General features: G+C 30.6%; 2 long non-coding RNA genes across 2 annotated transcripts; both read right to left on the bottom strand.

Annotated features, from left to right (window-relative positions):
• Positions 1-4,716: 4,716 nt before the first annotated feature.
• On the bottom strand, positions 4,717-5,659 carry LOC136275412 (uncharacterized). The gene is made up of 3 exons (XR_010713950.1): positions 5,537-5,659; positions 5,386-5,447; positions 4,717-5,273 (listed from the first exon to the last, which is right to left on the bottom strand). It is a non-coding gene; the product is annotated as an uncharacterized lncRNA (long non-coding RNA).
• Positions 5,660-14,882: 9,223 nt separating this feature from the next.
• Positions 14,883-18,475, bottom strand: LOC109618405 (uncharacterized). Its single transcript, XR_010714307.1, has 3 exons — positions 18,267-18,475; positions 18,125-18,183; positions 14,883-18,025 (listed from the first exon to the last, which is right to left on the bottom strand). It is a non-coding gene; the product is annotated as an uncharacterized lncRNA (long non-coding RNA).
• Positions 18,476-21,128: the final 2,653 nt, after the last annotated feature.

The raw sequence follows: 21,128 nt of genomic DNA, 5'->3' as shown, positions 1-21,128 counted from the left end.
CTTTCGAAAAGTAAAAGGAAATTGTGAAATTAACAAGCTTTCTTTCTAAACTTTGGTTATATCATAATTTTGTAATATTACGAGACACAGTTGCTGATTTTTAATATTTAATAATGTTTTGTTTTTTTAAATGCACAGGATTTTTTGAAAATGTTGCGATTGTTCCTGCCTACCAGGGTTCTAAATACGAAGTAGCTGCAATAATGTAGCCCTCTCCCGATTTTTTTTTTTTTTTTTTTTGGAGAGGGCTACAACTCCTAGGCATGGATAACAAAAGCTTGTTATGGTCATACCCTGCTAAACGATTTGCACAAGATTATAAATAATTGATTTAAAACAAGAGAGACTTAAATATATATGCAAACGCAAATTTAAAAAAAACATGGATATAAAACATTTTAAAAACTCGGATGGACACAATAAATCAAATGTTCAACAACAAATGTAACTGCTTCATATTTGCATAGTTTATTAATCAATTTTAATAATCGATAAAATAAACGCATAAATTTTTAACCCACTTTACAAAGAATAAAAAATCGCCAAATTCGGAAGGTTACTACAAAAAATTATGTGTAAAATATATTCTCTATCAATTCAAAGCCATTTTTATTGATTTAACCGCTGATATCTTTACTGTACTGAGTATTACGAGGGTCAATCAAAAAATACGAAGACAATGTGGCTGTCTATCATATATTTTTCATGAAAGTCATATTTAACAGATTAATCTGTGCACCAACACTTATGTTATTGATATACGAAGTTTTAGTCCATTGGATGAAACGGTATTTTTGTTACCCCTTTTTAAAAACAACATGTTTTGTCACCACGGCGCACGGTAACGTTCAAAACATGACGTCAATATTAAACACGCACAGTTTATAGATAAACCCCATCTTTATATCACGCTAAGTCTCTTGTGTCTTTAACCTTACAATTTAAAATGACACTGAACCACTTAACATCTTATTTGCACACATTTGTTCGAGAATCATAAATTAGTTCTTCAAAGTTTTCATTTTCTAACCGTCTGTCTCTTGGTTTACTGTAACGATAACCCTGAACGTCGGTTGACGTTACCTATTTTTTTACCAAATATTTACAGATATTCTACTCTCTTTCGGACTGTTTTATATTCAAAATACAATTACCACCACTCCCACAAAATATTTTACAGTTAAACACAAACTTGCAAATAATTGTTGACTTATTTTTTGCACCACTGAGCATTTTCACAGCTTGTGTCGGCTTTTTCCTGGGTTAAATCCATTTTGTTTGTACCTCTTGTTGCGCCGTGACGTCCGGCGACGTCGATGTTTTAAGTCAATTCTAAAGAGGACTATCTGTCTTTAGTTACTAATATCTGTTCGACAAAACAATATATCCCGTCTTTATTTGGAGCATATAATACCAAGACAAAACTTAATTTGAGGTTTCAATATTATTTGCTTTTAAGCCCATTTTATAGAGATATTACTTTCAACATTATAAGGTTTATTGTTGACATAACAAAAACTTTTGACCGTGCGCCGTGACCTCATTTTTGCAGGATTAGATTCTAAATAATTCTTAGAAATAAAGGAATTGAATAACTTTTTTTTGCACATTGTTTGAAACTGTTGTTAAATTATGTCTACCAAATTTAGTAATGATATGACGTTAAGTAACATAGCTATGACAAAAGTCTTCGTATTTTTTGATTGACCCTCGTACAGGTTTGAAAATGCCAAATATGATGAGAAAGATATACCATATGATTGTAACTGCTTTTTGACATGTTAAAATGTTTGCAAAAAACTTAGCTGCTCGCTTTCTCATTGCAGAAAATGTTAAATACACGTTAATGCGAATTTTGAAAATAAAATAACCTTTAAAATAATAGAGTTGAACTACAATAAATACTTTACAGACATAGATGATTAAATATTATTATTATACATATGTAATGAACAAATAAATCCTAATAGTACGTACAAAAAAATGAGCACTAAAGAATCCATATTTTTTTAAGAAAAAAGAAACAATTACGTATGGACAGGTGGGAGATTGATATTGGGTTCTATTTGTATTGAGTTATGAGCAATGATTTTAATATTGGTATTATTGCATCAATGGATCTGAAAGTAGAAATTAAGGTAAACTTTTAAAACCTCGTTATGCAAATTGTTAGTATCTGTATAAACTGAAAAAAAAATTCTAGAAATACGTAAGCAACATTTCATTCGAGTATGCTTTAGAGTCATTATCACTCAGGCCATCATAAAAAATATCTACGTTTCCCCTAACCCGATCCTTAATTTTGAAATTGTGTAGGTAGGTAGGTAAATAATTTTTTTTCTGCCAAGGCATAATATAAAATACATAATATATTAAAAATTTTAAAAAAACATAAATCAATGCTTTAATTAATTACAAAACTAAAAAAAATATGACCAGTTTTTAAACAAATTGTTATACCTGTGCTGATGGAATGTAAAACAAGTTTAATATCGAATTCACAGTTTGATATTGTTCATCTTAAATATGTTTGATTCATTGACTACATGTGCATAAATACATTTATCATCATTTGTATAATGATGTACATGTAAACTTATATATAACCTATTATTTATTTATATATGATTTTAATGATCATGATATATCTTCTTCAATGTGTCAATTAATTTTTCAAAATTTGGTATACAAAATGTCTAAAAGTATATCAAAACAATAATATTTGATAAACTTAAGGAACTGTTTAAATTTTTCCAAACGTAAAGAGTCTTTCATTTCACATGTACCAACCTAATTTTTGGAAGATTTTTTTCTCCCTAACAGAAAAGAAGGGAGAAATTAAATACAGCTAATCTACAGGAATGATGGTATACACAGATTCAACCTTAATTAAAATTGGATTAAATTTAAGCGAGGTAATAAAAAATAAAACAACTTCTAAAAGTTTTAAAAACTTATCCAATCTATTTAATTTAATTCATTTGATATATTCATTCATTTTTAGATAAAATGTTTTGTAATTATGTTAGTTAGATGACAAATAAAATCAGTCTCTGTACTTCTGTGTATTTTGGAGGTATTAGTCTAACCTTTTGACCCAATGACAACCATTGCGTAGAGGATCATTTTAATTTTTAAGATAACTGTACGCAAATAGTTTTATGATTATTTTATTATGAATAACTAATTACAAGTTACCAACTAATTTTAATATCAATACAAAAAGTAATAAACATCGGTTGTAATTTTCAATTCAGAGTAACGTTATCCTACATGTTGTATCACTCGTATTTATACCCATAAAAGATAAAACAATCGATTAATCACAACAGCGGTTAACTGAGGCTGTGGAAACGTCTTTTGAATTAAATGATTATCATTTTAAAGTCTCTGGGGTTAATTTACACGATCGTGAACTCAGAATACATTCTCTTTCGGAGGAAATTCCGGCGAAGTTACCGATTATAAAGCGAGTTTGCGCCCCTGTTATGTTGATGATCGAGGCTTTCAAAATGATTGGAAAACAAAAACGATGTGGGTCTTATAAAAACGATTTCGGTAAAGTTACGTTAATATCAGTCGGCGGGATTTAATTAGTTCAGTCGCGTCAGGGGAAACATAGATATTTTTAATTTTGACCTCAGTTACACATTTTATAACAAGCTCGTTGCTCTTTTTACACGCTGTATCAGAATTTTTGTATTTAAAATATCCTGAGAATTTATAATATTTTTTGATTTTACAAGTGTAACAGTTGTTTGATAAGTACAAATAAAACTCTTTTACAGTTTAGGAGTATATATATGATTTTAATAAGTATAAAAATCAATATGAATAATCTATAGAAATTTATTTTATTACATGTCTCCGTGCAATTTATCAACTCTCTTCTAAATTAAATCTAATATTACAATGGTAAGTTTAAACCCGCAACAACAAATTATCTGTAATAAGAAAAACAAAAAGCAAAAAGGGACATATACGGTACGTGCTATTCAATGATTACGACAAGATATCGGAAGTAATTTTGATAGTATTATGTTAGTCACCAAATGGCTGAAAGCAAATTTTATAAAGAAAGGAGATTTGTTGATGTTACATAATTTCAGGTTTGATTGCATCAAATAGAAAAAGCGGATACAGGATGCAGAAAATCTTGCAAAAATACAATATAACAGCAATCATCCCACACTACCCACCCTGTCCTAATGATGGATATTTAAAAGCAAAGTTAATGTGAAAAGCATTGCTCAGAAAGTACTTAAACAAGAAAAGTTTTGCAGCCCTTTTTCAAATTCTGTAAAATACATTTCTAATTTTTAATATATCAAGATAAAATGCGTTGTATGAATGGAAAAAAATTGTTTTGAATGTAGAATTCAGTAAATTATGGTAAATGCTGTAAAGTCGTTAATTTGATAAATAGCGGAACTGTACATAACATGCTTTTAAAAAAAAAGAAATATGTGTTCTTTAAAAAGGCACAAACCGATGATTAAGCAAATATTGCATTTTCTACGATTTCTACTTTTCTTATATAAAATATTAACTTCTTTAAAAAAAAAGGTATTCGGAATTGAATAAATCAAAAAAAAAAAAAAGGGGGAAAAAAAGAATTACGCGGTGGGCCAACACAGAAATATTGAGTTTCCCATCCGCGTCATCGTCACACAAACGCAGGGAAATATAAACACTGCAACGTGCCATATATCATGAGCCATTAGTCATTTATTGAACCCCGATGTCTTCAAAAACTATGTATCTATAAAGATGCATTCTCTATAAATGCCTTTTTTACAACAGGCATCGAATAGCTTCATATTCCAATTCTTTTCTCCGTGTGTCAATCCCATTTTATCGTAATCACGGGACACTAAAATCAATGCCTAAAACATCTCGTTTTGTTAATATGTAAAATTTCCGGACGAGTTTTAATGACTTGTAAACTAAAAGCTGATGACATATGATGTGTTTAACCTTCGGTTTGATTAAATTTCCTATATTTCGTCTTATTTCCGTTGTCATAAAACATCTATTTTAAGTCATATTGTCATTTAAACTCAAATGAAGACAAAACAAAATTAATCAAAAGGAAATTAAAATTACTATTATTGTTATATTAAAAAACTTACCACACGTAAAGTTTGATATACAGCCAACAAACTGATTACAAATCTCGTTTACAGAGCAATTACACGTTCTTTTACATCTTGGTCCATAAAATCCTGGCGGACAGGGATAACTGCAATCTTTTCCAAAATACCCGATGCACTCTTATTAAAAGTAAAGCATTTTATAAAGTTGAAAAAATAACATAGATTTATCAAATTCTGTCTTTATACAATCTTTATACAATACCAAAAAATCAAAAGTAAATTTGGCTACCTGTGCAGGTTCCGTTTATAAGTCGATGAAAGCCAGTACAGCATCGTGTAGAGTTGTTAGACCTAAACAAAAAGATTTACTTTTGAATTGATATAAAATATGGATATATATATATATATATATAAATATCAATTTATTGCTGCCCACTAACTTTTCAATGAAGCAGTCCCCTTGGCCTCTGGATATCACAATTGTAAATGCAAAAATAACTACTAGGCATAAATACACATGGATTTGATGACGATTTATCACATCTTTTTCCATGTTCATCCTAAACGTGTATTAAATATTTAAGGCTGTGTATTCATTACCCTCTCATCCAAAATTAGAATAATACAGATGTACAGGGAAATACAATAAGGAAGTTAAATCCGAACAAGGAAGTAAAATTCTTGTAATTAGGCCAAAAATAACCATGGCAGCACATATTGTTGCCTAGCTGCAATAATGTAGCCCTCTCCGATTTTTGTTTATCTGATGTTTACCGGATAGGGCTACAGTTCCACAGGAACTCCTTAATGGTACAAAATTATTTTTTTAAATGCAGCTGACTTTGGTCTGATAAGATCGTTTATATCCTAGACTTTCTTTAGATCAATTGGGGTTTTTTTAATTTGGATTGAACAGACTAACCGTTTATAAACAAACACCAGATTAAACACATCATCATGTTTACCGGTCGTCTTCCTTCAGCAGTCATGACAGTTCTGTTTTATAGGAATTAAGCTTGGAGATTTCATGGGCTTGATAACGTAAATGTCAATGTAAATAAGTGATCTTTCCTCGTTCTGTAACTAAAACATCATTTAAGAAAAGGGAATACAACAGAAAATTCATATTTACCGCGTTATTTGTGCTTAAAATGGGGGAATTTCTATATTCAGGATCTGCTTCTGAATTCTCATTGGCTGTCCCAAAATAAAACCGATCAAGGTCAGTAAACATGGCGGACAAATCCAACTTTTGTTGTGGACATACACGAAAAGTAACCGATATAAGAACTATACTTGATATTTTTGGATTATTTATGCCATACACAATATATGTGTAATGTCATGTAAGAAATACAAAAAGTATTGTCATTTTTATACGATTTGAGCCGAAATCGTTGCGGGAGTGAATATTCACTCCCGCATTTTACATCAGTACGGAGATCCTATGGAGTTGAAACATTGAGTTCTTTCAACATTGATATTAAATTTAATTAACTTCTTACTTCTAAACTGTAAAGAGCACAATATCAATGTGTTGTAAAGTTTGGTTATTAATTTTCCAATGGCTTCTAGCCGTAATGGATGACCTTATTTCTTTTTCGACAATAATCCTATCTGAAGTATTTTTCGCATTCACTGAAGACTCATTTTGTAAATCATAATAAGCTTAAAACTTAAAAGTGGCGTTTTGTCACATTATTAAGACGAGAAAATGAGAATTGTAATGAAGTTAAGACAAACATTTGTAGATTCTACAGAAAATCAAAGACATGTCTCTTAGACTTCGCACTTTTTTCAATTATACACAACAATCCGAAATTAATACACAAAACAATTGTTTTTAATAGGTACACGTGATTGAAAGTAGCTGCTTTATGTAGAAATTATACCAGTGGAATAGACCAATCCACTTTACAAAAGTTATGTCCCTTGGCCGCCATCTTTGGGGGAAAACCCATATATTTCTCACAGTAGCCTTTGTAGTTTGGAGGGTTGTAACTTTGTCATTTGACATTAGAAATCTGTGTCCGCTGTGAATTCCATTGCCCCAAGTTGGGGCAACCCACACATCGAAGGACTAAATTAAATTCCAAGAGATTTCTTCACAGGACGCCCAAATATTTGGTTGCATAAAGAAGGGAAAAGTTGTTTTTTCCCTTTTGACCTTTGGGTTGACCTCGCAAAGGGGAACAACTTTTGCAAAGTGTGGATTGGACAATGCTTTTTTGAAAAAATATTGTGGTAACAAAGTTATAAAGATTTCACCTTATCAAAACTCGTCACGGATCTGGGCGCAAATTAGAGAAGAGTGAAATTTGCAATGATCGATTTTGCACATTTTTCGAATTATAAGCGTAATTTTGTTTCTGTTGGACGTGAAATTGGTAGAAAAATGTTTGTAATGCAAAAGTTTTGATCAAAATATGTGTCTAAATATAGCAACATGGTGCAATTTATACAAAACATACTTATTTACAGCTGTTTTTAAATGAGTCTGTTGTCTCTGGGTCTTCTCTCCACAAATTTGAAACGTGTATATATGACATATATCAATATTTGAACATTATTTCAACATAAAAAATGTCACTTACATAGAAAAAATGGAGATAAGACACAGATATGACTAATTATGTACTTTAAAAAAAAAATTTTTTTTTAAAGGTAAAAAAAGCCAAACTCCAGACAATGTTGTCTCAAACACTCTTTTATACAGCATAATATAAAGTATCGTATGTCCCACTGGTTTTGTCCTGGATTAGTGAACACTAACATCTAGTGTTTTGGGTTCAAATCCTCCTGGTGATTCTTTTTTTTTCATAAACGTTTCTGTTTTTTTAAATGAATGTTGATATAACATTATGTTGAATTAAAGATAACGGTATATTCTATTTAGTCGTTATTTATTCTGCCCTATGAACTATATTTTTTGTTCTTATTACCAGTTTATCAAAATATACAATTACCTGAATCAAAATATGTATGCATTATTGGTTTTCCCTCCTTGCCCTCTTAGACAGTTTGTGAAGTTTTTTTAAATCCAAAAATAGACATATACTTCAACTTCAACTACCAAGTTAATATATCTTGAGCAATTAATTTCTGTTCAAATCTGTATATAGCATTTCGAGGGTATGGAAATTTAAATCCGAATTGATTACTGTCGATGATTCCAGCAAACTTACAATCTTGTGCGCCCAATTTCTTCACAATGGGATAAGCGGATAAAAGCAAAACTATAAAAAGAATGAATAGTATTGTTGTGACATTTTTATTGTGCAACCGCATTTATCTTCCAATTTATGTTTGGATTGTTACTAGCTGAAAATACATCGAAATAGAAACACCATGCTGGTATTGTATCTGTATCAGAAGACAAACTCGATGAAATACAGAAAGACCGACGACTGGAAGCGTATTTTATAATATAATGGAACAGTTAGCTCGAATCCAATGATATATAAAATAAACAGTCTACACAATGTTACATGTAAAAGCTCTTGAGTGCATCATAACCAAGCATCTTCTCTTTTAAACAAGAGCCAAAAAGGCCTTAACGGTCACCTAAGTACCAGAGCCCATACATAAACTTGTCAGGAGTCTCATACATGGATTTGATAAAGTTTCATTCTGGAGTAGAAATTATAATATTGCAATGATGACCACCTCCCTGCCTTCAAAAGGACTATGAAACCATACTTTTATCGAAAACTTAAAAGTCATAATAGCGTAAACAACCTGATATTAGAAAAGCGAAAAATTCTGATAGAAAATAATTTCCCCATATTTGTTAACTTTTAAAATCGGTTTTATGTGTGTTATGTTCCATAGATGAACTAAAACAAGGAGGCTAGTATACATGCTTTATCAAGAACCACCTCTCATCCCCCATTCCCAGGGGCAGACAGAAACTCTTCTGTGAGCATTGAAACAAAACAATCCAACTATAAAAAGCTATAAAATTTTCCCTTTTCTCCTGGTCTACCATTTGAGTATTCAACCTGAGTACGTTGCATTTCGCCATCCTGTATTTATTCTAAAATCATTTTATGTATACTGCTTTTCTGTGATTTAGATTACCAATTTTTACTTTACTATTAACAAGTTAATTTAGAAAGTTGAGGAAACTCGGATGAATTAAAAGTCTCTATTGGCAAAACTGAACATAAGTACAATGCTGAAACATATTTTGTATATTACAATATGTTAAAAACGGGCGCATATCCAAAATTGAGAAAATTATAACCGACATTCATGATAAAGAAAAAGATCATGCTCGTGCTTTGGCATGACAAGTATAATATTCAAATCCAAAAAAGGACGAAAATATAGTGACAAAAATTTGATTATTCATCAAAACTTACAGAATGACGTTTTTCAATGTGATTTATCAGTCTTCTCAGTGGTACAATGTATGACTTTGTTTTATGTGCCTATCTTTAACCTGTATTTGATATTTTTTTTAAGCCATGACAGGAGAGTTTGGGAAGATTTTTGTTTTATTTATTCTTCTTGTATAATTGGCATTCGTATATATCAGAATAACCTTTAAATAAGTTATATACTTATGAAGTTTTTTGTTTGTTCCACGTTTCAGCAAACTCATTGAAATCAGTTTGAATAGAAAAAAACTGTAATACAAAAACTTGTTTTAAACATGTTTTACCGTTAAATGATATTAATGATTTTTAAATTAAGCTACAATAAAGCCAAACTTGTATACATTGAATGTATCACATTCCCATCAAAATTTAATATATCAGATGAGAGACAATGAACATTCAAATTTTATTACAAATTGTCTGTGTTTCAAAAGCAGTCTAATGAATGTTTCCATATGTTAAAATTCTCTATTATTCTTAAACAGTAATTGTTTCATTCTTTAACAGTTATCGTTTCAACAAGTGTTCAAAAAAATTGATATAAATTATTATGGACAATAACAACACACTAGTTAAAAAACTGTAGAGCTTATGATATAATAATGCACTAGTACTGTACAACACTAAACATTCCTGATGACAAAAATTTTCTATATCGTTTGAAGGGTCCTCCACACATGTTCTGCATACCTGACACCGTTCTTCTAATTTCTTAAAGGTATTGATGTTTTGCATGTGTTTGACTTGAAAATAACCAAAAGAATTCAATTCGGAGGGAAATTCATCTTTCTAAATTTTACCGCTTTTTGTGAAATAAAAGTCAATGCAGTGTTCGAACACGAGTTAGAAGACCGAAGCTACCCCTATTGTCCCACGGAGCTATACGTCGCATCGCATCTTGGAGATCTTGGAATGTTTTACAAAGCTTTAAAAACGCCATGGTTTCACAAACTGTTATAAAAAGTAGAAGTCACTGGGTGTCAAGAATCCTTAACCGATATTGTTTTGTATTCCTTACGACTGTTTATGTAGTCGCCAATAGTTTATAAAGATTTCAATGAGAAGTTGATTTGTGTATAGAAGTGTCGGTTATTGTCCAAACAGCTTTTCTGATTATCGAGATATTTCGAGTTGAGAAAGATCATAACATTTCCGCATCTTTTTTGATGTCTTGGACAGTAGGTTTGCATTATTTAGTGAGATACCTATTGTGTGTTAAATTTTGTTCCTTTGTTGTGCTATAATCTTTAGAACAAATAACAACCGTGGCAGGTTTTGGGAAATGAATATGGTTACATCCATTGGACACCTGTCTATATGAAGAACCGCTGAGTAAGTGTCGATCATCACAGGTCACATGGTTTCCGTTTTTGGTGTATTTTAAACTTTTTCTCTGAATTGTTTAAACAAACTTAAAATTTCCTAAATTTGAGATGTTGTGTCCATTTCATTCTTTTCCTGTCAAATGAATTTTAAAATTAATAAAAATGTATTCAAACACTAGTATAACTGAGTAGAATTACTGACGTTAGAATAGGACAACGAGAAATGGTTATATTTTATGAAAAAAAAAATATATTAAACATGAAGCATGTAGCTATGTCGCATTTATTTATAATAATCATTTTTTATTTACCTTAGTGAATAACTAATGTTGAGAACATAAATCAAACCTTAAATTCAGAACAATGTTATAAAGAATTGCCACATGGGGTCATGTTGCTCTACATTCTGCTCCAAATCTTGAAAACAGAAATATATATAGAAGTACACATAAAACCATCATTTAGTAGAATGCTATATTCTAATATTATTTACACAAGAAAAAAACCCACTAATTAACAATAATGCAAAACACTATTTTAGAATTCCATATTTTGAAGACCCGATCGAGTTTTTGTATTTTAATCAAAACTACAATTCATAAATTGGGAAATACTTATGATTGATAACTAAAACTATCTGTATAATTTTTATGATGCACTGAAATTCACAGTAATAGCTATGCATATTAATCTTAAGCCTTTGTATGACATCTAACAACTAATACTCATATTATTGATAAACAGTATGCAAGTGAAAAAAAAATAACTTTGATTATATATTTACATACATAAAGACAAATTAAAAATTTACTATATATAACAAAGTAGTGTGAGTTTTGAAAAAAAAAAACATAGGAGAAATTCAGTCAAGGAATATGCTAACACACAAAATAAATATTAACTACTTCCTCCAACCAAAGCGAGTTTCCCAAATAACATGAGATAACTCTTTCAATAAAAATATATTTATAGCACTAATAAAAATGGCTAACGACACGAACAATTGATATTGTCAAATAAAATTTTCGGGACAACCAGTCCCTTCTTCGGGACAAAAGAAATGAATTGCTTTGGTAAAAACCAAGAAAACAAAATGATCGAAGAATGGTATGTTTGATTAGATTTATTGCATACTTATAGAAATAACATATCCAAGACATTTTTATTCCTAAATTCAAAGAAGACGTATTTACGCAGGCGATGTTTTGTGACTAATGAATTTATGTTTAAATTTTTACCTAAGTCTGAAGGGAAAAATATCAGAGGAGTTCTGAGAGGAATGCAATACAGATCAATATCATCTCTGCAGATCAATTATATATGCCATTCAGTGACCTTTCTGTCATTTTGCAGACATGTTTTAGTCGACTCAGCGGCAGAGTTTATCCAATGCTTATGATCAATGTTTTAGGATTACTAACTGCTGCTATTTAAAATACTAATAGATGAGGTAATTTATTTGAAGAGTAAGAAAATGACCAGACAAAAAAGCGTTACCAAAATGTTACAGTATAAACATGATTTCCTTGAGTAATTGCAAGTAGGTGTTGATTAAAAAAACATTAAATCCAATCATGTAATTATTGATTAGAAAGTGGTATTAAAGTATACAACCAGGGTAAATTATCATTACACGTTCTTCTATTTATTTAAAATAGAGAATAGATTATTTACAATTTTCTAATTGTGTGTTACCAAAAAAAAATGCGGAAGTTTTTCATCTTACAAATTCTTTATCCCAAATGACTGTGATATTAATTTTGTATCTTAATCTTACCATTTGTGAAGTTTGATATAGAGCCAACAAACTGATTGCAAATCTCGAATACAGAACAGTTGCATTGTGTTCTACATCATTGTCCATAAAACCGAATGGACAGGAAGCACTGCAGTCTATTCCAAGATACCCGATACATTCTATTTAAAGATAAAAGTATTTCAAATTATAAAAGAGTTGCTCTTACAAATGTTTCAAATCATGTGAATATTAAAAATGAAGATATAGTTGTTTACCTGAAAATTTTTCGTATATACGTCGAAAACCAGCACAATATTGTCCAGGGTAACTAGAACTATTTTAAAATAATTGATTTTATATTCAACATCATGGAATATGACCCTTTCTTTTTTAAATTTGCCAAAAAAATTAAAGGAATCACTAACTTCTTTAGAGAAAATTCTAAGTTAAAGAAAACTTTCTTCATCCTTTATATTGGAGAAAACAATTAATTTGTTTTGGCGCACTTACTTTACAATGCAATATCCTTGGCCTTTGGATATCACAAAAGACACAATAAACGCACATTAATTTGTTGAATGTTTATCTCATTTATATCTATACTGTCTCAAAACTGTATAACACAAATCAGTTAGTGCATTTACTGATCTCTTTGACCAGCCTTTAGTTAACAGTGATGTACATACACATGCATAAAGGAAACAAATTCCGGATTAACGCTGAAGTAAAACAAAAAAGATTTTTAAAAAAATCTTGTAATTAGGTCAATAAGGAACCATGGCAGTACATATGGTTGTTGTTGATCTCTACTTAGCCAACATTCTGAATTTCTTAATTCCCACTTGGCCAACATTTTGTGCTTCTCACCTGAGACTAAGGTCTGCTTTGACATTTACATGTTTTGTTATCAATTACCTGAGAATGTGTTTTTTTCAATATTTTTATTATGGTTTTTTTTATGCTTTGTAGAGTTTGATCTAAAACTCAAAGGGGCATGATCACGATTTTATTTTCTATTTTAATTCTTTACAGAGCTTTTGAAATGCATTTTAATGATCAATCAAAATCTGAGTGTCAGTCGTATAGTTATAAGGAAGTTACAGAGTTCACAATTCTTTCTCATGTAAACAGTTACAAGGCTCGTGTCCTGTTCTTGTTTACATTGGTTTAATATACCCGTATAAGTTCTTTTCCAAGCTCTTTCTCTTTCTTTTCTTTTCCTTTTTTTGCTTAAAAAATTAGTTCCTAGCATCTCTCACATTCAATGTAGGTCTAGAACTTTACTTCAATCTTTACTTCTACTATTTATTTGTGAATCAAAGTAGCCGGTTCGTTGAGTGAGAGGAGTGTTGTTTTTCTTGAAAAAAAGTATTGGAGGTAACAATGTAATATATAAATCTGTATTGATCCATATTACAATATGATCATATTGCACTGTGAGGATGTGTGATTATGCACAACTTGTATTGTGGACATACACGAAAAATAACCGATACATGGAATCCATTATAGTTGAGTATGACAAAAATATTCCCATAATATTGAGTATTCTGATTGGAGGTTTCTTTTAATAAACTCAATATGCAGAATATAAGTTTTCAAATGACACAAATTATATAGATATCAAACTTTCACAATGTTAAGTTAAAGCACATATCTGCATTGACGATAATAAATTGGTAAACTGCGAGGATCACCCTCAGGTATAAATTCATAAGTAGTTTTAGAGATGTGTCGAAAGGGCCGCCGTAGTTCACTCACTCACTGTAGAACAGCGGTCTCTATAAATTATCCCATGAAAATGGAAACGGCTACTCATAAATACAGGAGCCGGAAATATTTCAGCACCCAAAAACCCTCCTTCCCTGACAGGTATTGACGTTCTGTAGGGACGGGGAAAGAATCTGGGGGAATAAGCCGAGGCAAATGCCCACGACCTTCTTATACCTCTAATAATAAGTAATAAACATACGAGTTAACTGGGCATTTAAACGGTGGACAGTATTGTCCAAATGAAAATGTCCAAATAGGCGTAACTGTGCTTAAATTTGATGGTATTTACAGATACTTTAAACTGGCAAATTTTAAATGACAATCACGTACTCATTTAAAGAGTTTAAATACAAAAATGTTGATTACTTTCTAAAAATATTTTATTTACTTATTTACCCCAGTCATCATATACAACCCCTAACACAGGGGAGTCGGCAAAGAGTATGGGGGAGTCGATTCCACCATTTGTAGGAGTCGATTTTTTCCGCTTCGGAAACAGGAGGAATTTAGGTAACACCTTTTGTAGGTATTTAATACAAGTTTTCCCCCCCAAAAAATGAGTGGCGTCGGAATCAAATTGAAAGTGTATGTGTGTGTGTGTGGGGGGGGGGGGGGGGGCTAGACTTGTACAAAATATTAACAAGCAAAAAAAGGTCTTTGGTATGTATAAATTTGCAAAAAAAAGTTCAAATGCCTATGATACATGTATATACCACACGGAAGACAGCGGTAGTCAAACCAGTAACGTATAACAAGGGGACTTGTTATTCGTCACTGGTCATACTTTGTGTTGATCATTGGTCCGAGTGGTCTATGGAAAAAAATCACTAAAATCGACATTGCTCTCTTATCAAATGGTCAATATACTACTGTATTAGCTTTTCTGTCAATTTATATTTTTATATAAGGTCTTCATAATATGTAAAAATCAGAACTATATTAATATCGGAAGCATACACAAAACAATCAACATATATTCAAAACTTAAAAAAATTAGAGTAAATGCGAGCTAAGCAATATCAATTTTAGTTTAATTATTCTTTCCAATATAGTAGTATAGGCTGATAGACATTCTAATATTCTATCATTTCACTAAAGAATAGAAACTTCATATCTTTAGCAGATGTTTACATAACTGCGTGTAACTACATCTATTTTCATCCTCCTTCAAGTTGAGGAGAAAGGTAGTGACCTTGACATGACCTTGATGCAAACAAAAAATGGTCAAATTTGATAAAACTGATAAAATCATTTGGTTACATGATATGTTTGACTTTGTCAAAATTTCACGAATTTCTTAATATAAGAAGTATGTCTGATAACGAGAAGACTCCTTTCTTAAGTAATTATTGATCAGGATGTATCTACTTTGCATTAGCATGACTGCTGATTCAAATATCCAACTTTATGTTACAGTATTGTTTAATAAGTTATCAAATCTCTTTAAAATATTTAATATTTATAATTTGTAGTTGTAAAAAAAGGTAACATTGTCTACCAATTCAAAGCCAGTTCTGAGGATAAAACACTAATATCATCTTTTATAAAAAGTTTAAAAATGCCCAAAAATGATGTGAAAGATAGACCATGTGATTATACCTTTTCCTGACATGTCAGATGTTTGCAATAAACTTAACTACTCACTATCTCATTGCAAAACAAATGTTAAATACACGTAAATAATAATTTCGAAAAAAAATACATTACCTTAAAAAAACAGAGTTGAACTATAATAAATACCTTACAGACAAAGATGATTAAATATAAAAACATATGTAATGAACAAACAATTTCCAACAGATGGTATAAGGAAAGTGGCATTAATGAATCCATGTTTTTTGTTTAGAAAAAGGAAACAGTTAATGATGAACAGGTGGGAATTTGATATTGGGTTCTATTTGTATTGAGGTATGAAAAATTATACAAATATTTACATTATTGCATCAATGGATTTGAAAGTAAAAAATAAGGTAAACTTTAAAACCTCGTTATGCAAATTGGCAATATCTATATAAACTGAATTTTTTTTAACATTTCAGTTGACTATTCTTTAGAATCCTTATCACTTAGTTACAAATTTTATAACAAGCTCGTTGCTCTCTTTATACTCTGCATCCTTTCAAAATCTGTATTATTTATCCTGAGAATTTATTTTTAAAAAAATTTATAAGGGTAAAACAGTTATTTGATAAGTACAAGTGTAATTCTTTTATAGTTTTTAAGTCTGTATATGATTTTAATAAGTATAAAAATAAATAAGAATAATTTATAGAAATTTAATAACTACATGTCTCCGTGTAATTTATCAACTCTCTTCTAAATTAAATCTAATATTACAATGGTAAGTTTAAAACTGCGACAACAAATTATCTGTAATAAGAAAAACTAAAAGCAAAAAAGGACAAATACGGTACGTGCTATTCTATGATCACGACAAAATATCGGAAGTAATTTTGATAGTATTATGTTAGTCACCAAATAGCTAAAAGCAAAATATAAAGAAAGGAGATTTGTTGATATTACATAATGTTAAAATTTGATAGCACCAAACGGATACAGGATGCAGAAAATCTTGCAAAAATACCATATACAGCAATCATCCCACATTACCCACCCTGTCCTAATAATGGATATTTAAAAGCAAAGTTGATGTGAAAAGCATTGCCCAGAAAGTACTTAAACAAGGAAAATTTTGCAGCCCTTTTCCAAATTCTGTAAAGTACATTTCTCATTTTTAATCTATTAAGATAGAATGCGTTGTATAAATGAAAAAAAACCCGTTTTGAATGTAGAATTCAGTAAATTACGGTAGATGCTGGAAAGAATATAAAACGTTTATTTGATAAAAAGCGGAAATGCTTAAAAAAAAGAAATATGTGTGTTATATAAAGGCACTTAGTGACGCACAAACCGATGATTTACATGTAGCAAATATCGAATTTTCTACGATTTCCATATTTCTTATATAAAAGATGAACTTCTTAAAAATAAAGGTATTCGAAAGTAAATAAATCAAATTAAAAAGAGAAAAGGAGAATTATGCGTTGGGCCAATAAAATAATATTGAGTTTTTCTTCCGCGTCATAGTCACACAAGCACAGGGGAATATAAACACTGCAACGTGTCATACATCAGTCATTCATTGGACCCGATGTCTTTAAGATCTATATATTTATCAAGATAACACTCTGTATAAATGCCTATTTATTACAACATGCATCGGTTAGCTTTAAATTTCAATTCTTTTCTCCGTGTGTCATTCCCACACTAGGTATTTTTAGATAGAAATCGTATTACGTGACACTAAAATCAATGCCTAAAACAACTCGGTTTGTTTAAATGTAAAATTTTTGGACGAGTTTTAAAGACTTGTAAACTAACAGCTGATGACTTATGATCTGTGAAACATTCCGTATGATGAAATTTCCTATATTTCTTATTTCCGTTGTCATGATAAAAGTTATAACATCTATTTTGAGTCACCGCGTCACTTTAATCTCAGATGTAGACACAACAAAAATGAATCAAAAGAAAATTAGAATGACAATCATTGTTAGATCAAACTCTTACCACACGTGTAGTTTGATATACAGCCAACAAACTGATTACAAGTATCTTTTACAGAACAATTACATCTTGTTTTACATCTTGGTCCATAAAATCCTGGCGGACAGGGAACACTGCAGTTTTCTCCGAAATATCCAATGCACTCTAATTGAAAAAACAGTATTTCAAAATTGAAAAAAAAATTTAAATATTTCAAATTATGTCTTTATACAATATCAAAAAATCAAAGAAAAATTTGGCTACCTGTGCATGTTCTGTTTATAAGTCGAAAGCCAGTACAACATCGTGAAGAGTTGGTAGACCTATATAAAAAGATTTACTTATTATTAAATATATATAATAAGGATACATTTATATGAATACTAATTTAATGCTGCCCACTTACTTTTCAATTATACAATCCTGTTGGCCTCTGGATATCACAATAGTAAATGCAAAAATAACTACTAGGCATAAATACAGATGAATTTGATGACGGTTTATCACATCTTTTTCCATGTTCATCCTAAACGTGTGTTACATATATAAGGCTGTGTATTAAAAACCCTTCTCAACCACAATTTAGAATAATAGAGATGAACAAGCAAATACAATAAGGAAGTTAAATCTGAACAAGGAAGTAAAATTCTAATAATTAAGTCAAAAGGAACCATGGCAGCACATATTGTTGCCTAGCTGCAATAAGGTATCCCTCTCCGATTTTTGTATATCTGATGTTTACTGGAGAGGGCTATAATTACATCGGATCTCCGTAATTGTGCAAATGTTTTTAATGCAGCTGATTTTGGTCTGAAAAGATCGTTTATATCTTTTTTTTAGATCAATTGTTTTTTTTTAAATTCGGATTGAATAAATTAACCGTATATAAACCAAAACTACATAAAACACACCAGCATGTTTACCAGTCGTTTTTCTTCAGCAGCTATGATAGTTCTCGCGTGATTTAATGGGATTAACGCTTGGAGTTTTGATGGGCTTGATAACGTAATTGTCAGTGTAAATAAGTGATCTTTTCTCGTTCTATAACAAAAACATCATTTAAGAAAAGGGTATACAATGGAAAATTCATATTGACCACGTTATTTATGCTTTGGGGAATTCCTATACTCAGTTCAAGATCTGCTCCTGAATTCTTTTTGGCTGTCCCAGAATAAAAAAAGATCAAGATCAGTAAACATGGTGGACAAATTTAACTTGTATTGTGGACATACACGAAAAATAACCGATACATGGAATCCATTATAGTTGAGTATGACAAAAATATTCCCATAATATTGAGTATAATCCAGGATTTTACTCAATATTTTGGGACTATTTTTGTCATACTCAACTATAATGTTTAAGTTCAGGTAACAAATGCAAAACTTATTGTCATTTATTTACGATTTGAGCAGAAATTGTTGCGGGAGTGAATCACTCCCGCACTTGCACCATTACGGAGCTGTAGCCCCCCCCCCCCCCGAAAAAAAAATCTCTAGAGGGCTACATTAATGCAGCTAATTGTTGCCTAATCCATTGAGTAGTTTCATAATTGAAATTAAATTTAATTAACTTCTTATTTCTAAACTGTAAAGAGCACAATTTCAATGTGTTGTAAATTTTGGTTATCAATTTTTCGATGGCTTGTAGTCGTAATGAATGGCCTTATTTTTTTTCGACGATAATCCTGATATAATTGTTTACACTTAGAGTAAAACCAAGAAAGAAAGTGGGCGCTGAAGATGTAGAAGGAATCTGGGCACAATGGGAGGGTGAACATTTCATCGATCAATTTTGCAAATTTTTTAAATGATAACTGTTGGACATGGAATTGGTAGAAAAATGTTTGTAATGCAAAATGTTTTTTTCAAAATATTAGTTAAAATATAACAACACGATGCAATTCATGCAAAAACATACTTATTTACAGCTGTTTTTAAGTAATTTTGTTGTTTCTGGGTTTCTCTCATGTAAATATGACATATTTCAACATTAAAAATGTAGCTTACTTAAAAAAGATGGAGAGATGACCCAGATATGACTAATTATGTACTTTTTAAATAATATTTTTGGAGGACAAAAAAAAAACAAAACAAGTTCAGACAATGTTGTGTCAAACACTATACATTATACCGCACAATATAAAGTCTCGTATGTCTCACTGGTTTTGTCCTGGATAAGTGAACACTAACATGTAGTGTTTTGGATTTAAATCCTCCTGGTGATTCTTGTTTTTGAAACATTTTTGTGTTTCAATGAATGTTGATATAACATTTTGTTGAATTATACATACCGGTTTATGATAATTACTCGTTATTGTATTCTACCCTATGAACTCTATATCCTGTTCTTATTTAAATATACAATATAACTGAATCAAAATATGTATGCATTATTGGTTTGCCCTTCCTTGTCCTCTTAGAAGCTTGTGAGGTTTTTTTTAATTGCCGAAATAGACATGTACTTCAACTTCAACTATCAAGTTAACATATTTTGAGTAGGCTAATCATTTTTTGTTCAAACCTGTACATTGTATATCGAGTGTTATATAAATAATAAAATGCTTTCTTTGGAGATTCATTCGTGATATGAAGCATTTTTTGTTTATATTAACATCTGTCTTTAAATTAGTTATTAAATTTATTATGAAAAGTTAGTAAAATTCACTTAATAACTGTTGATGTACATAAGTACGCTAGCAAAAAGAAACGGCCAAATCGTCCTCTGTGAGACTATGAGTCTGACATCATCATAGTTATTTCGTGCAGTCCGTGATTTCTCTTAGGTCGTTGTAGGTTTCGACCAGTCAATAAACAGGGCGTGTCAATTTCAGTCCTGTCAGTTTCAGCCGCTGTAGATTTCGACCAATCGATAAATGGACGTGTAGATTCCAGTCTGGCTGCTTCTATAGAGCTATGAGTTAAGTGTAAGTTTCCGTAAGAAATATAGGAAATATTACTTTGTAGATGTAAATATAGACATTTAAATCCCAATTGATTGGTGTCCAGGGATGGGGTAATCATAATCAGTAATCGTAATCGATTACAGGTTGATGAGTAATCATGAGTAATCAGTAATCATCCATTTTTCTGATTACAAGTAATCGTAATTTAATCGATTACTCTGTGAAAAAGTCCTGTAATCATGATTAATTTTTGATTACTTTTATGATTACAATGGCAAAAGTCAATAGGTTGAAATCATTATTCATTGGATCTTATATTTAGTGAATAAGGTTCAGTCTTAAAGTTGGCCAGTATTCCTTTAC

This window comes from Magallana gigas, chromosome 5 (assembly GCF_963853765.1).
Source record: "Magallana gigas chromosome 5, xbMagGiga1.1, whole genome shotgun sequence".
NCBI classification, from domain to species: Eukaryota; Metazoa; Mollusca; class Bivalvia; order Ostreida; family Ostreidae; genus Magallana; species Magallana gigas.
This window is presented reverse-complemented; position numbering and strand designations above follow the sequence as displayed.